The sequence below is a fragment of the Acinonyx jubatus genome, chromosome E2, assembly GCF_027475565.1.
Source record: "Acinonyx jubatus isolate Ajub_Pintada_27869175 chromosome E2, VMU_Ajub_asm_v1.0, whole genome shotgun sequence".
Taxonomy (NCBI): domain Eukaryota; kingdom Metazoa; phylum Chordata; class Mammalia; order Carnivora; family Felidae; genus Acinonyx; species Acinonyx jubatus.
This window is the reverse complement of record NC_069396.1, coordinates 58434777-58446681: the sequence shown is the minus strand read 5'-3', so window position 1 is coordinate 58446681 and position 11905 is coordinate 58434777. Positions and strand designations below refer to the sequence as shown.

Here is an 11905-nt window from a genome sequence, read left to right as displayed (position 1 = left end):
GTGCGCAGGGGCGCGGCACGCGCGTTTCCCCTCCCCTGGCTTGGAGACCGGAAGCGTCCCTAGTTACCTGGTCACACGTGCTGTCTTACCGCGCGGCAGCCGGCTCCCTGGCGCGTTCCGGGCAGGTTTGCTATGCGGCGCCTTGTCCGTGTGAGCGCGGGGTGGCTCCGGGCTTGGCCCGCGAGCCTGGCTCGTGGGGGCGTGGTTTTCTTCCTGTGCTAAGGGAAGAACAGCGTCCGGGAACTCCGGCTGCGTCCTATCACCAGTGTGACGACGACGACGACGACAAATTAGTAAATGTCTCTCCTGGCAGGCGTGTCAGTCAGTATTCTTACTGTTCGGAAGCAGTCTCTGCAGCCAGACTGCCCCTGACAGTGGAAGCGGCCCCTGCAGTCGGGGGAGACTAAGAAAACTATAGGAGAAGTCATGCAGGGGGACACAGCAGGGAAAAAACAGGCAAAATTCCCTGGCCTCTTAATTAAGATCTGACTTTTAAGTGAATGAGCAAAATAAATGGTATATGTAAATGAATTAGTAAAATAAATAGTATATCGAATGGTGGGAAAGGCTATGGAGAAACAGCAGGGAAGGGGGATAGAGTGGAGGAAATTAGACTGTTTACTGTGGAGAAAAGAGGAGTGAAAAAGGAGGGAAGGTATCATCCATAATCCCACAACTCAGAACTACTGCGAACACAATTAACATTTGTAGCTTGTAGCTTAAAACATATTTTCCTTTCACACCCCGGTTGAGATCTCTATATGTAAATAAACAATTTAGAAAAATGGGACCGTAATGGTACATAATTCCGGTAACATTTTCCTCCATTATATGGTGAACACCTTTCTATATCACAAAGCATTCTTCTTTAGTCCATTTTTTTTAGTTCAATTTTTAATAATTGCAACGTTAGAGGTGCCTGGGTGGCTCAGTCGGTTAGGCATCTGACTTTGGCTCAGGTCATGATCTTGTGGTTCGAAGGTTCGAACACTGGATCAGGCTGTGTGCTGACAGCTCAGAGCCTGGAGCCTGCTTTGGATTCTTTCTCTCTCTCTCTCTCTCTCTCTCTCTCTCTCTCTCTCAAAAATAAACATTAAAAAATAAATAAAATAATTGCAATGTTAAAATTACTGATTGCCACAAATAATTTGAGAAAAGTGCTCAAAATCTTGAATACTAAGCAAATTCTTAGTATACTTCTAGCTCAAGTCTTGGCCAACTGACCCTCCTGTCGGTGTAGCGTGGATGCTTGATGAGTAAGTGTCATTCATTTCTGGGGTCATAGATGCTCAGATTTGTGAGGGTATATGAACCACAGAGAATTGCATACTGTTATTTGTTACTGGAGAACTACAGAAAGCATTAGGATTAGAAAACAATATATTCTACTACCCAACATCTTGGTCTACCCTCCAGAGATTCTGGCATCCAACTATCTGGGCCAATTCTGCAGAAAAAAATATAAACTCTGCACAAAATAGGAAAAACAGTTACCTGAAAGCACCAGAGAGTTACCAAAAGAGGCAACAATTGAAAACATAATGACCACAATTTTCTCAATTTGATGAAAGCATAAAACTGCAGATTCAAAAAGTTGAGTGTGCTGGGGAATCCTGGGCAGAGAGGGGACTCAAAACTTTTACAGTTGGATTCAGAAGCCCTAGTGTGTAGTAGCCCCATGGCAGGAGGCAGTGCTGGGTGCTGAAAATGGGGGGGGAGGGGGGGGAGGGGAAGTCTCCTCATTGAGTCCTCCATCCAGACTACCCTCTCCTTCCCTTACTGCTTGCCCTTTCTCAAACTCCCATCAAAGAACAGCTAATCTCCTGGCAGCTTCTGCATTTCCGTAGGAAAAATAAAGTGCCCAAATTCAACTGATAGGATGTAAGCAATGTTTGCAAGGGGGATTAAAGCTAAAGTGATCTTGATCTAGCGTATAATGAGAAAACAGCAACATCTAGCCATCTAATGTCCTTTCGTCATGCTTTGTGATTGCTATTGTACTTGTTAGTTTATATATTTACTCATTTATCTGTTTATTGTCTCTCTTCCTAGTGTGTGTGTTCTACGAAGATAGTTCTGTTTGTTTTACTTCTGTTTAGAACACTTCCTAGCATAAAGTGGTACTCAATAAATAGGATGAATTTTTTAAACTGATGTGTTCTAACACAGGAAACAAAAGATGTTGGCAGGGATGTGAGAAGGGAACCCTCTAACACTTACTGTTGGTGGGAATGCAAACTGGTGCAGCCACTCTGGAAAACAGTATGCAGGTTCCTCAAAAAGTAAAAAATACAATTACCCTACAGCCCAGTGAAGGATCCAAAAATACTGATGTGGTGTATATATACAATGGACTGTCAACCATCTAAAAGAATGAAATCTTGCCATTTGCAAGAGCTAGAGTGTATTATGCTAAGCGAAATAAGTCAGTGATAGAAAGACAAATACCAGGGGCGCCTGGGTGGCTTAGTCAGTTGAGGGTCCAACTTCAGCTCAGGTCATGATCTTGCAGTTCGTGAGTTCGAGCCCCGCATCGGGCTCTGTGCTGACAGCTTGGAGCCTGGAGCCTGCTTCCGATTCTGTGTCTCCCTCTCTCTCTACCCCTTCCCCGCTCATGCTTTGTCTCTGTCTCTCAAAAATGAATAAACATTAAAAAAAGAAAGAAAGAAAGACAAATACCATATGATTTCACTCATATGTGGAATTTAAGAAACAAAAACACAGGAAAATAAAAGGAGAGAAGGGTCAAACCATAAAACAGATTCTTAACTATAAGAGAACAAACAGGGTTGCTAGAGGGGAAGTGGGTGGGGGATGGGCTAAATAGGTAATGGGTATTACTTGAGATGAGCACTGGGTGTTACATTTAAGTGATGAATCACTAAATTCTACTCCCGAAACCAGTATTACACTATATGTTCACTCATTTAAATAAAAACTTAAAAAAATAATAAAATAAAAATTGATGTGTTCTATGTGTATTCTAAATGCCCACAAAGGACCAAAAGAGCTTGTCCGATGCGGAGATCACCCCATGTAGAGATGACTCCTGTCCCCTCGCGGGTGAGCTAAAGAAAACAAAATGAAATCCCTGGATGAAAGAAAAAAACGGACGCATTAGAGAAAACAATGTGCTGAGAGACTTGTTTCACAGTACAGCAGCGCCACCTGCCGGACAAGGCGCCAAATACAACAGCTCCATCTCCTGGGAGCTGAGCTTTCTCGCAAGGCGGCCTGGGGATTCCCCCCTTCCCCACGCCCCATCCCCATTCCAAGGCCACTTAGACTGAATGGTTAGCAAGCGAGGGACGCAACAGGCTTTGCCGGCCAGAGGCCAGAGGAAAATAGTCCATTCAGGAGTGGAGCCAACCTGGCCCTAGCGTTGTCTCAGTTTTACGTGAAGGAGTGGCAGACACCCTTTCAGGGAAGCTTTATCCTTCTCCCTAAAGATCCAGTAGCTCAGTGGGGATTTTGAATCGCAGAGGTCCCCCCCCCCCAAGTGCCTGGGTGCAATTCATTGATGGTTCAGCTAGGTGAAAGCGTATGGTATCTGTCAATGGTGGCATCTACCCAAACCTCTGCAGTAGGGTCAGGTGACAGAACAGGCCCGGAGGAAAGCCATCAGCCTTGCCTCGGACAAAACTCTAAGGACTAGACCTCACAAAACATTAAGAATCTGGAGGAGCAGTGACCTACTTACTACCCAGGCAGGATATAAAAGAAAGGGCAACTAGTTCTACAGGTAATTTTACAGAATTTAAAAATCACAGCAGTTGAGGGGTGCCTGGGTGGCTCAGCCGATTAAGCAGCTGACTTTGGCTCAGGTCATGATCTCGCGGTTTATGAGTTCAAGCCCCAGGTCCAGGCTCCTTGCTGACAGCTCAGAGCCTGAAGCCTGCTTCAGATTTTGTCTGTCTGTCTGTCTATCTCTGCACCTCCCCCACTCATGCTCTCTCTCAAAAATACACATTCAAAGAGTGAATGAACAAATCAATGAATGAATGAACAAATAAATAAATAAAATAGTGAGAAGAGAAAGGGGTGGAGATATTTACAGGAGTACAGATACCAAATTGAGGCCCTTGCAGGCCATGTCAGAGACTTGAATCCTCTCCTGTGGTTGACAGGGAGCCACCAAAGGCTTCTGAACGGGGCACAGACACGATGACTTCTGCATTGTCCTGGTGGCAGGATGGAGCTGGGGGAAGAGGCAGGTAAGTCAGCCAGACAGCAAGCTCATTTCCTGGCACCCTCTGCCCTTTGTGTCCAGGGAAGACTGGCATGATTTGTCTACATTCAGTTCCACCATACACCATCAAGTTCACAATCTAAAGCCAATCTCATGGTCAACATTTGCACGCAAGAAAATAAAAGGTGACAGTTCCCAGGCGAATGTTCAGAACTAGGCTACCTGGTGTAGAGTGCCCACTCATTGGTGACCTGGCTCTCCCATTACGTAGAGGAACACATGCTCTTTCCCCTTCACAGCTGCATCTGCAGATCCTCCAAGGAAGGTTTGGCTTGCTGAGGTAGGCAAATGCAGAAGGTGTGATTTTTCTTCTCTTGTTTGGGGGCGGGGAGACTTAAGAGTTTTTTTTAATGGTTTTTAAAAATATTTATTTTTGAGAGAGAGAGAACACGACCAGGGGAGGGGCAGAGAGAGAGGAAGATAGAGAATCCGAAGCAGGCTCCTCACTGCCAGGGCAGAGCCTGATGTGGGACTTGAACCCACAAACCATTAGATCGTGACCTGAGCCAAAATCGGATGCTTAAGCGACTGAGCCACCCTGGCGCCCCACTTTTTAAAATTGTGGTAAAATATACATGAAATTTACCATGTTCGCCATTTTTAGGTGTGCAACTCAGTAGCATTAAGCACATGCACAAGCAGTACAACCAAGTGAGGTGTCTCCAAGGAATGCAAAGTGGTTTGGATACCTGAAAATCAAGCAACATAATTCACATTAAACAACTCAAAAAATTAAAAACCAGATGATCATTTCAATAGATGCAGAAAAGCTTTTTACAAAATGTAACATCCAACCCAAATAAAAACTGTGAGGAAACTAAGAAAGAAGGGAACTTAAACAACCTGATTAAAAAAAAACAATTTTCAAAACAAGCTAATTTAATATATAATGATAAAAAAAACTGGATGCTTTCCCCCCAAAATCAGGAGCAAAGATGTCCTCTCTCACTTCTACTTACTACTGTAGTAGAGGCTTCATCCAGTACAGTAGGAAAAATAAATAAGACATCCAAATGGGAAAGAAAAGAGTAAAATTGCCTTTATTTGAAGAAGAGCAGATCACCGTAGATTGAACAAGCTAATGTACCAAAACAACACAAACCCAACGAGAACAACCAAGTTTAGTATGGTTGTGAGATACCAGATGGCTACACAAACATCCACTGTATTTCTATATACCAGCAATGGTCAGAAGCTGACATTTTAAGGGAAATAGAATAATAAATATGAAATATGTAGGGAATAATGTAGGGAATAATATGTATGGAATAATGCCAGATCTATTAACTGAAAACTACAAAACAGCATTTAGAGAAATGAAAAGTCTGGTAACTTCTGTCTTGCACTCTTGGGTGCTCTGATGTGCCCGTGAGAAGTCCAGCTATTCTGTCCAGACCACAAGGTGGGGGGGGGGGGGGGAAGTCAGGGGCAGGGGTTCTGGGGCTGCATGGCTGAGAGTGGCAGCAGCAGCGGACAATGGAAACAGAGCCTCCATAGTCATGGTCCCAGCCACTCCAGCTTTGTGTCAGACGTGTTAAAGAAGAAGCCATCCTGGATGTTCGGTCCTGGCAGGGATCACATAGATGGGAGATCAGACACCTATCCCCCAGATACAATATGAATGCTTCACACACAGAATCAGGAGAAATGTATAAAAGAAACAAAAAATGGTCCTTGCTCTGGCTCCAATGATTTGGGGTGGACTTTTAAGAAGCAATAAATAATCGAGGCAACGTGATTCAGGAAACCACAGAAGGGTGCTATATCACCTCATCTACTTCCACTGTAAAAGTTTAGCAACCCCCCCCCCACCACCACACACACACAAAACACTTTCTTCTGCCGTGTCAACCCAATGAACATCAAGTGCCCCATGGTGGCAGAAATACACATTTTCACATTTTTCCAAATGTTAAATTATTTTTAAAATAACTTTTTATTATTATTTTTTTAAAACTTGGTTTAGGGACACCTGGATGTCTCAGTTGATTAAGCATCTGACTCCTGATCCTGGCTCAGGTCATGATCTCACAGTGTGTGAGTTCGAGCCCTGCATCAGGCTCTGTGCTGATAGTACGGAGCCTGCTTTGGATTCCCTCCATGTCTCTCTCTCTCTCTCTGGCACTATGTTTGGGCGCCATTTTTAGGATGCAGAACCATCAAGAAGTAACTTCTTGTTCTTTCATGTTGTATAATGTTTAACATTTTCCCATTTGAGGGGAGCTCTCCATTGTGTCTGAACTTGGTAGGATAAATGTCTTCCCTGTTAAAAGCAAAAGCCAAGAGATGATCTCTTGCCTATTCTCTGGCAGTTAAGACAGAAGCACCGTGATCTTGGTTTCAAGATACCGAACGTGAAGTGACACAGACCGAGGACCAGTAAAGTTTCACTTGTAAAGCACTATTGCTCATTACTGATGGCACCGTGTAGGCCTTGTGTGGGAGCAAGAGACCAGAGCTGCCCAGATCACGGGGTAATGGCCTCACTTTCTGCTTTTGAACCAGATTTACTTTGGTTCCTCTCCATTTTCAGAAGGGGGTTCCTTACTATTCCATCCATTCAACAAGAACTTGAGACACTGTGAATAAACTGCTTCAGACACAGGATCAGTGTCATTGATGCCACTTGTTACCACGATCTTGACGGACTGTCAAATAACTAGAATGTTAACATTTCCAAGTCCAATTAGCTTTTGTTAATATTCCTCAACATGAATCCACTGATGTTGAGTAAACTATGACTTGCATCTAAAGGTCTTCCCACATTCATGGCAATCAAAGGGTTTTTCACCAGTATAAATCCTCTTATGCTGACAAAGATATGAAGAAGCATTAAAGGCCTTCCCACATGCAGGGCATCCAAAGGGCTTCACTCCATTCTGCATCCTATCCTGCGTAACAAGTGAAGCGTGGTTACTGAAAGTTTTCCCACATACCTGACTTTCACAGGGTCTTTCCCCTGTATGATTCCTCCTATGATTGACCAAATGGCACCTGTAGGTAAAGGCATTTCCAGATTCCTTACATTCATAGTGTTTCTTGCCAGTGTGAAGTCTCCTATGTAGAGTGAGTTGCATGATATGGCAAGAGGTCTTTTTTTCATTCCATACACTGATATAGTTTTTCTCTGTTGCAGACTAGGAGTCTGGAGTTCTCTCTTGTCCAGCAAGAGAGTGGATGCAGAATTGAATACAAGAGAGGCTAATGTCTATATGGGGAGACAAGAGTCCTGAATAGGCGTCCTTTCTCTGAATTTATTAGGATCTTGAAGGCTTACATATGTAATGGACGTGCAGAAAGAAACAATAAAAACCAGTAATAATTAACTCATCAGTGTAAGAGATAAAGGGACTCAAGGGCATGTGGTGTTAGAGGTTAGGGTCAAAGCATAACAACATCTCAGCACCATGCAGACAGCCGTTTCCTGAAGGCACTACATCTGGTTTTCTGACTTTTCTAAGGACTAAGATAAATGGAACATGCTATCCTGAGAATGGTAAGTTAGTCAAGATTCCATTACGGCCTATATATATCATTAGCTGTCCTCAGACACTTTCATCCTGTTAAGGCGGCTTTCTGCCTGATGCTTTTTTAACCCATTTGTGTAAGTGTAGAGAATTCTTAAACCTATTTCCCACATTTCTCCAGTATGAACTCTCTGATGCTCAATCAGGGAAGAGAGACATAGGAAGGACTTCTTACACTTACTACATTCGTAGGGTTTTTCTCCAGAATGAATTTTCTTATGTCTAGTGAGCTGTGAGCTTTGAGTGAAGACATCACTGCAGTCCTTACATTTGCAGGGTCTTTCCCCACTATGAATTCTCCAGTGATCAATCAGGGCTGAGGAATGGCTGAAGGTCTTTCCACATTCATGGCACTCACGGGACCTTTCTCTAGCATGTGTACTCTGATGCTGAGTAAGATGAGTCATCTGGCTGAAGGTCTTCCTACATTCCTGACATTCATATGGTGTCTCAGCTGTGTGGATTCTCTCGTGCTGGTTAAGGTGTGCCGTCTGATCGAAGGTTTTACTACATTCATTACATGTATAGGGTCTCTCTCCTGTGTGGATCCTCTGATGTTGAACGAGAGTGGATCGACAGCTAAAGGACTTCCCACACTTACGGCACTGGTGGCACTTGTGAAGAATTTTGATAAGCGATAAGGTGCGTATTGGTGCAGGAAGTTTTTGCATGTTCTTTACATGGGTTGTTCATACTTTTCATCACTGTTTCATGTTGGAATGTATCTTCTTTAGTAGTCTTCCTTAGAGATAATTCCTTGCTACTCCCCACTGAAGTAGATAGCGAACGCAAATTTCACACCTTTTATGAGAAGTGAATGGTCACAGAGGTTGCTGCTGACGCTCTGGGCGAACAATGGAAGGGTTACGTGGTCCAAATCCACGGAGGGAATGACAGACAAAGCTTCTCCATGAAGCAGGCTGTCTTGACCCATGACAATATCCACTTGCCATTGAGTAAGGGGTGTTCCCGTTACAGACCCAAGAGGACTGGAGAAAGAAAGTACAAATCTGTTCAGGGTTGCACTGTGGCTACCAATCTGGGTGTTCTCAACTTAGTCACTAGAAACAAGGCGGAGAAGGATACTCCTGGGCTCACTGATACTACCATGCCTTGCCGCCTGAGGCCTCAGAGAGCAAGCAGAATCAGCAAATTTTTCAATCTCTCTAAAGATGATGATGTTCAGGGCGCCTGGCTGGCTTGGTCGGAAGAACATGTGACTCTTGATGTCAGAGTCATGAGTTCGAGCCCCACGTGGGGTGTAGAGATTGCTTATAAACAAACTTAAATTTAAAAACCTTTTTACTGTTTTATTTATTTTTGAGACAGAGGGAGACAGAGCATGAGCAGGGGAGGGGAAGAGAGAGAGGGAGACACAGAATCTGAAGCTGGTTCCAGGGTCCAAGCTGTCAGCACAGAGCCTGATGCGGGACTCGAACTCACAAACCACGAGACCGTGACCTGAGCTGAAGTCGGATGCTTAACCGACTGAGCCACCCAGCCATCCCCAAACAAACTTAAATTTAAAAAAAAAGACGATGTTCACTAGTATGTTGTGAGAAAGCCCCTAAAAAAGAGGCGGAGAAACCTAGAACCAAAGTGCCCAACATTCATCATCTTGTTACTCCACATGTACTGCAACATGGATGTCGGTGTATCATTCTCAAGAAATGGCGTACTGAGGAAAGGTAAGGCAGAGGCTGCAGAATATGGTAAACTGTGACCAAGGGAATGAAAGAGGCCAAAGAAAACACCAGATTGCCAAGAGATGGACACTGTCCTCGTGAGAACTTGTATCTCTGAGTCTCATTGAAAATGAGATTTTCTAGGGGCACCTGGGTGGCTCAGTTGGTTAAGCATCCAACTTCAGCTCAGGTCATGATCTCACAGTTCAAGCCCTGTGGGTTCAAGTTCGTGGGTTCAAGCCCTGTGTAAGGCTCTGTGCTGACAGCTCAGAGCCTGGAGCCTGCTTCAGACTCTGTGTCTCCCTCTCTCTCTGCCTCTTGCCTGTTCACGCGCTCTCTCTCTCTCTCTCAAAAATACAGAAACATTTTTAAAAAACGAGATCTTCTAAGAGTGACAAATAAATAACATCAGACATCAAGTCTCAAAAAAACAGGGCCGGCTGGGTGGCTCAGTCAGCTAAGCACTTCGGCTCAGGTCATGATCTCGCGGTTCATGAGTTTGAGCCCTGTCTCAGGCTCCATGCTGTCAGTGTGGAGCCTGCTTGGGATTCTCTCTCTCTCCATCTCTCTCTAAATAAATAACCTTAAAAAAATAGATTTATGTGCATATGGATATGTATCTTAGAATATACCTTAGGATAGGATATCCCATCTGTCCCCTAATAGGGCCTAGAAACAATAACACCCAAGCAGTAATGAGCACACTCAACCCCCACTCAGCTCCACCCTTTGGTTTCTAAGTTCCATTCAAGGAAAGGAAAGGAAAGGAAAGGAGAGGGGAGGGGAGGGGAGGGGAGGGGAGGGGAGGGGAGGGGAGGGGAGGGGAGGGGAGGGGAGGGGAGGGGAGGGGAGGGGAGGGGAGGGGAGGGGAGGGGAGGGGAGGGGAGGGGAGGGGAGGGGAGGGGAGGGGAGGGGAGGGGAGGGGAGGGGAGGGGAGGGGAAGAAAGAAAAGAGAAAAAAGAAAAGAAAAGAAAGAAAGAAGGAAAGAAAGAAAGAAGGAAAGAAGAAAGAAAGAAAGAAAGAAAGAAAGAAAGAAAGAAAGAAAGAAAGAAAGAAAGAAAGAAAGAAAGAAAGAAAGAAAGAGACGGATCAAAATAAATCCCAGGACACCATGGAGAAGTAGAGACCCCAGGGGTGGGTCCGGGAAAGTACAAAATGTGCCTGGATCATCTTGTGGTGCTAGAAGGTAAGGAAGTGCTCATAAAATAATGGGGCATGTCTAAAACACACAGGAACCAACCCGATGGTGCTCCCAATAGCTAAACCAGGGACAGCTTGGGCAAAACAAATGAGGGCTTCCTCTCAAGATACTTATTAATTAGGGACTAAAATAGTAACTTCACAGTGGAGAGACCTGTCAGACTTCCCCTCAACCATGTTATCAAAGCCAATCTTTCCCAGTTGACGTCATGTACCACGTGACATGATGTTCTTAGGAGGACTCATGACTTCTGTGGTCTTCAATTCCAAAATGAATAACTTCAATCTAATCATGGGAAAACATCAGACCTACCTAAGTTGAAGGTCATTCTATAAAATAACTGGCCTTAACTCCTCAAAAAGTATCAAGGTCATGAAAGACAAAGATCTATGGCAGTGTCATCAATTGGAGACTCGGAAGACACACCAACTAAATAAATGCAATATACATTGGATCCTTCAACAAAAAAAGTACACAAGTGGGCAAACTGGCCAAATGAGAATAAGGTCAATAGATAAGCTAACATTATTTTATCAATGTCGATTTCATGTATGGAAGATGTTAACTTCAGGTGCAGCTGGATGAAGGGAACATGGGAGTTGTGTACCATTTTTGCAACTTTTCTCTAAGTTCAAAGGTATTTCACAATAACGTTTTTAAAAAGGGAAATGTTAATACAAAGACTGAGGAAATGTCAGATTAAAAGAGTCTAAAGAGACACGACGCTTCAATACAGTATATGCCACCCAATTTTCTGGATTTTTTTTGGTTTTTTGTTTTGTTTTGTTTTTTGTATATATAAAAGGCATCATGAGGATAACCAACCTCGGATTAGATGACAGAATTATATCGACATGAACTGATTTTAATAACTTCACTTTTAATTTTGATAGCTGTGTAAGGAATTCACACTGGATAGATACTAAGGAGGGCACTTGTTGGGATGAGCACTGAGTGTTGTACATAAGTGATGAATCACTGAATTTTACCCCTGAAACCAATATTACACTATATGTTAACTCACTAGAATCTAAATAAAAATTTGAAATAACAACAACAAAAACCAAAAAGAAAAAAAGAAATTCACAATGAAATACTTAGGTTAGGGGCGCCTGGGTGGCTCAGTCGGTTGAGCGGACGACTTCGGCTCAGGTCACGACCTCGCGGTCAGTGAGTTCGAGCCCCGCGTCGGGCTCTGTGCTGACAGCTTGGAGCCTGGAGCCTGTGTCGGATTCTGTGTCTC

At 43.9% G+C, this 11905-nt stretch overlaps 1 pseudogene; it reads left to right on the top strand.

The window, feature by feature from the left end:
• The first annotated feature begins 4192 nt into the window (after window positions 1-4192).
• Window positions 4193-9499, top strand: LOC128313184 (40S ribosomal protein S6-like; annotated as a pseudogene).
• The last annotated feature ends 2406 nt before the right edge of the window (window positions 9500-11905 follow it).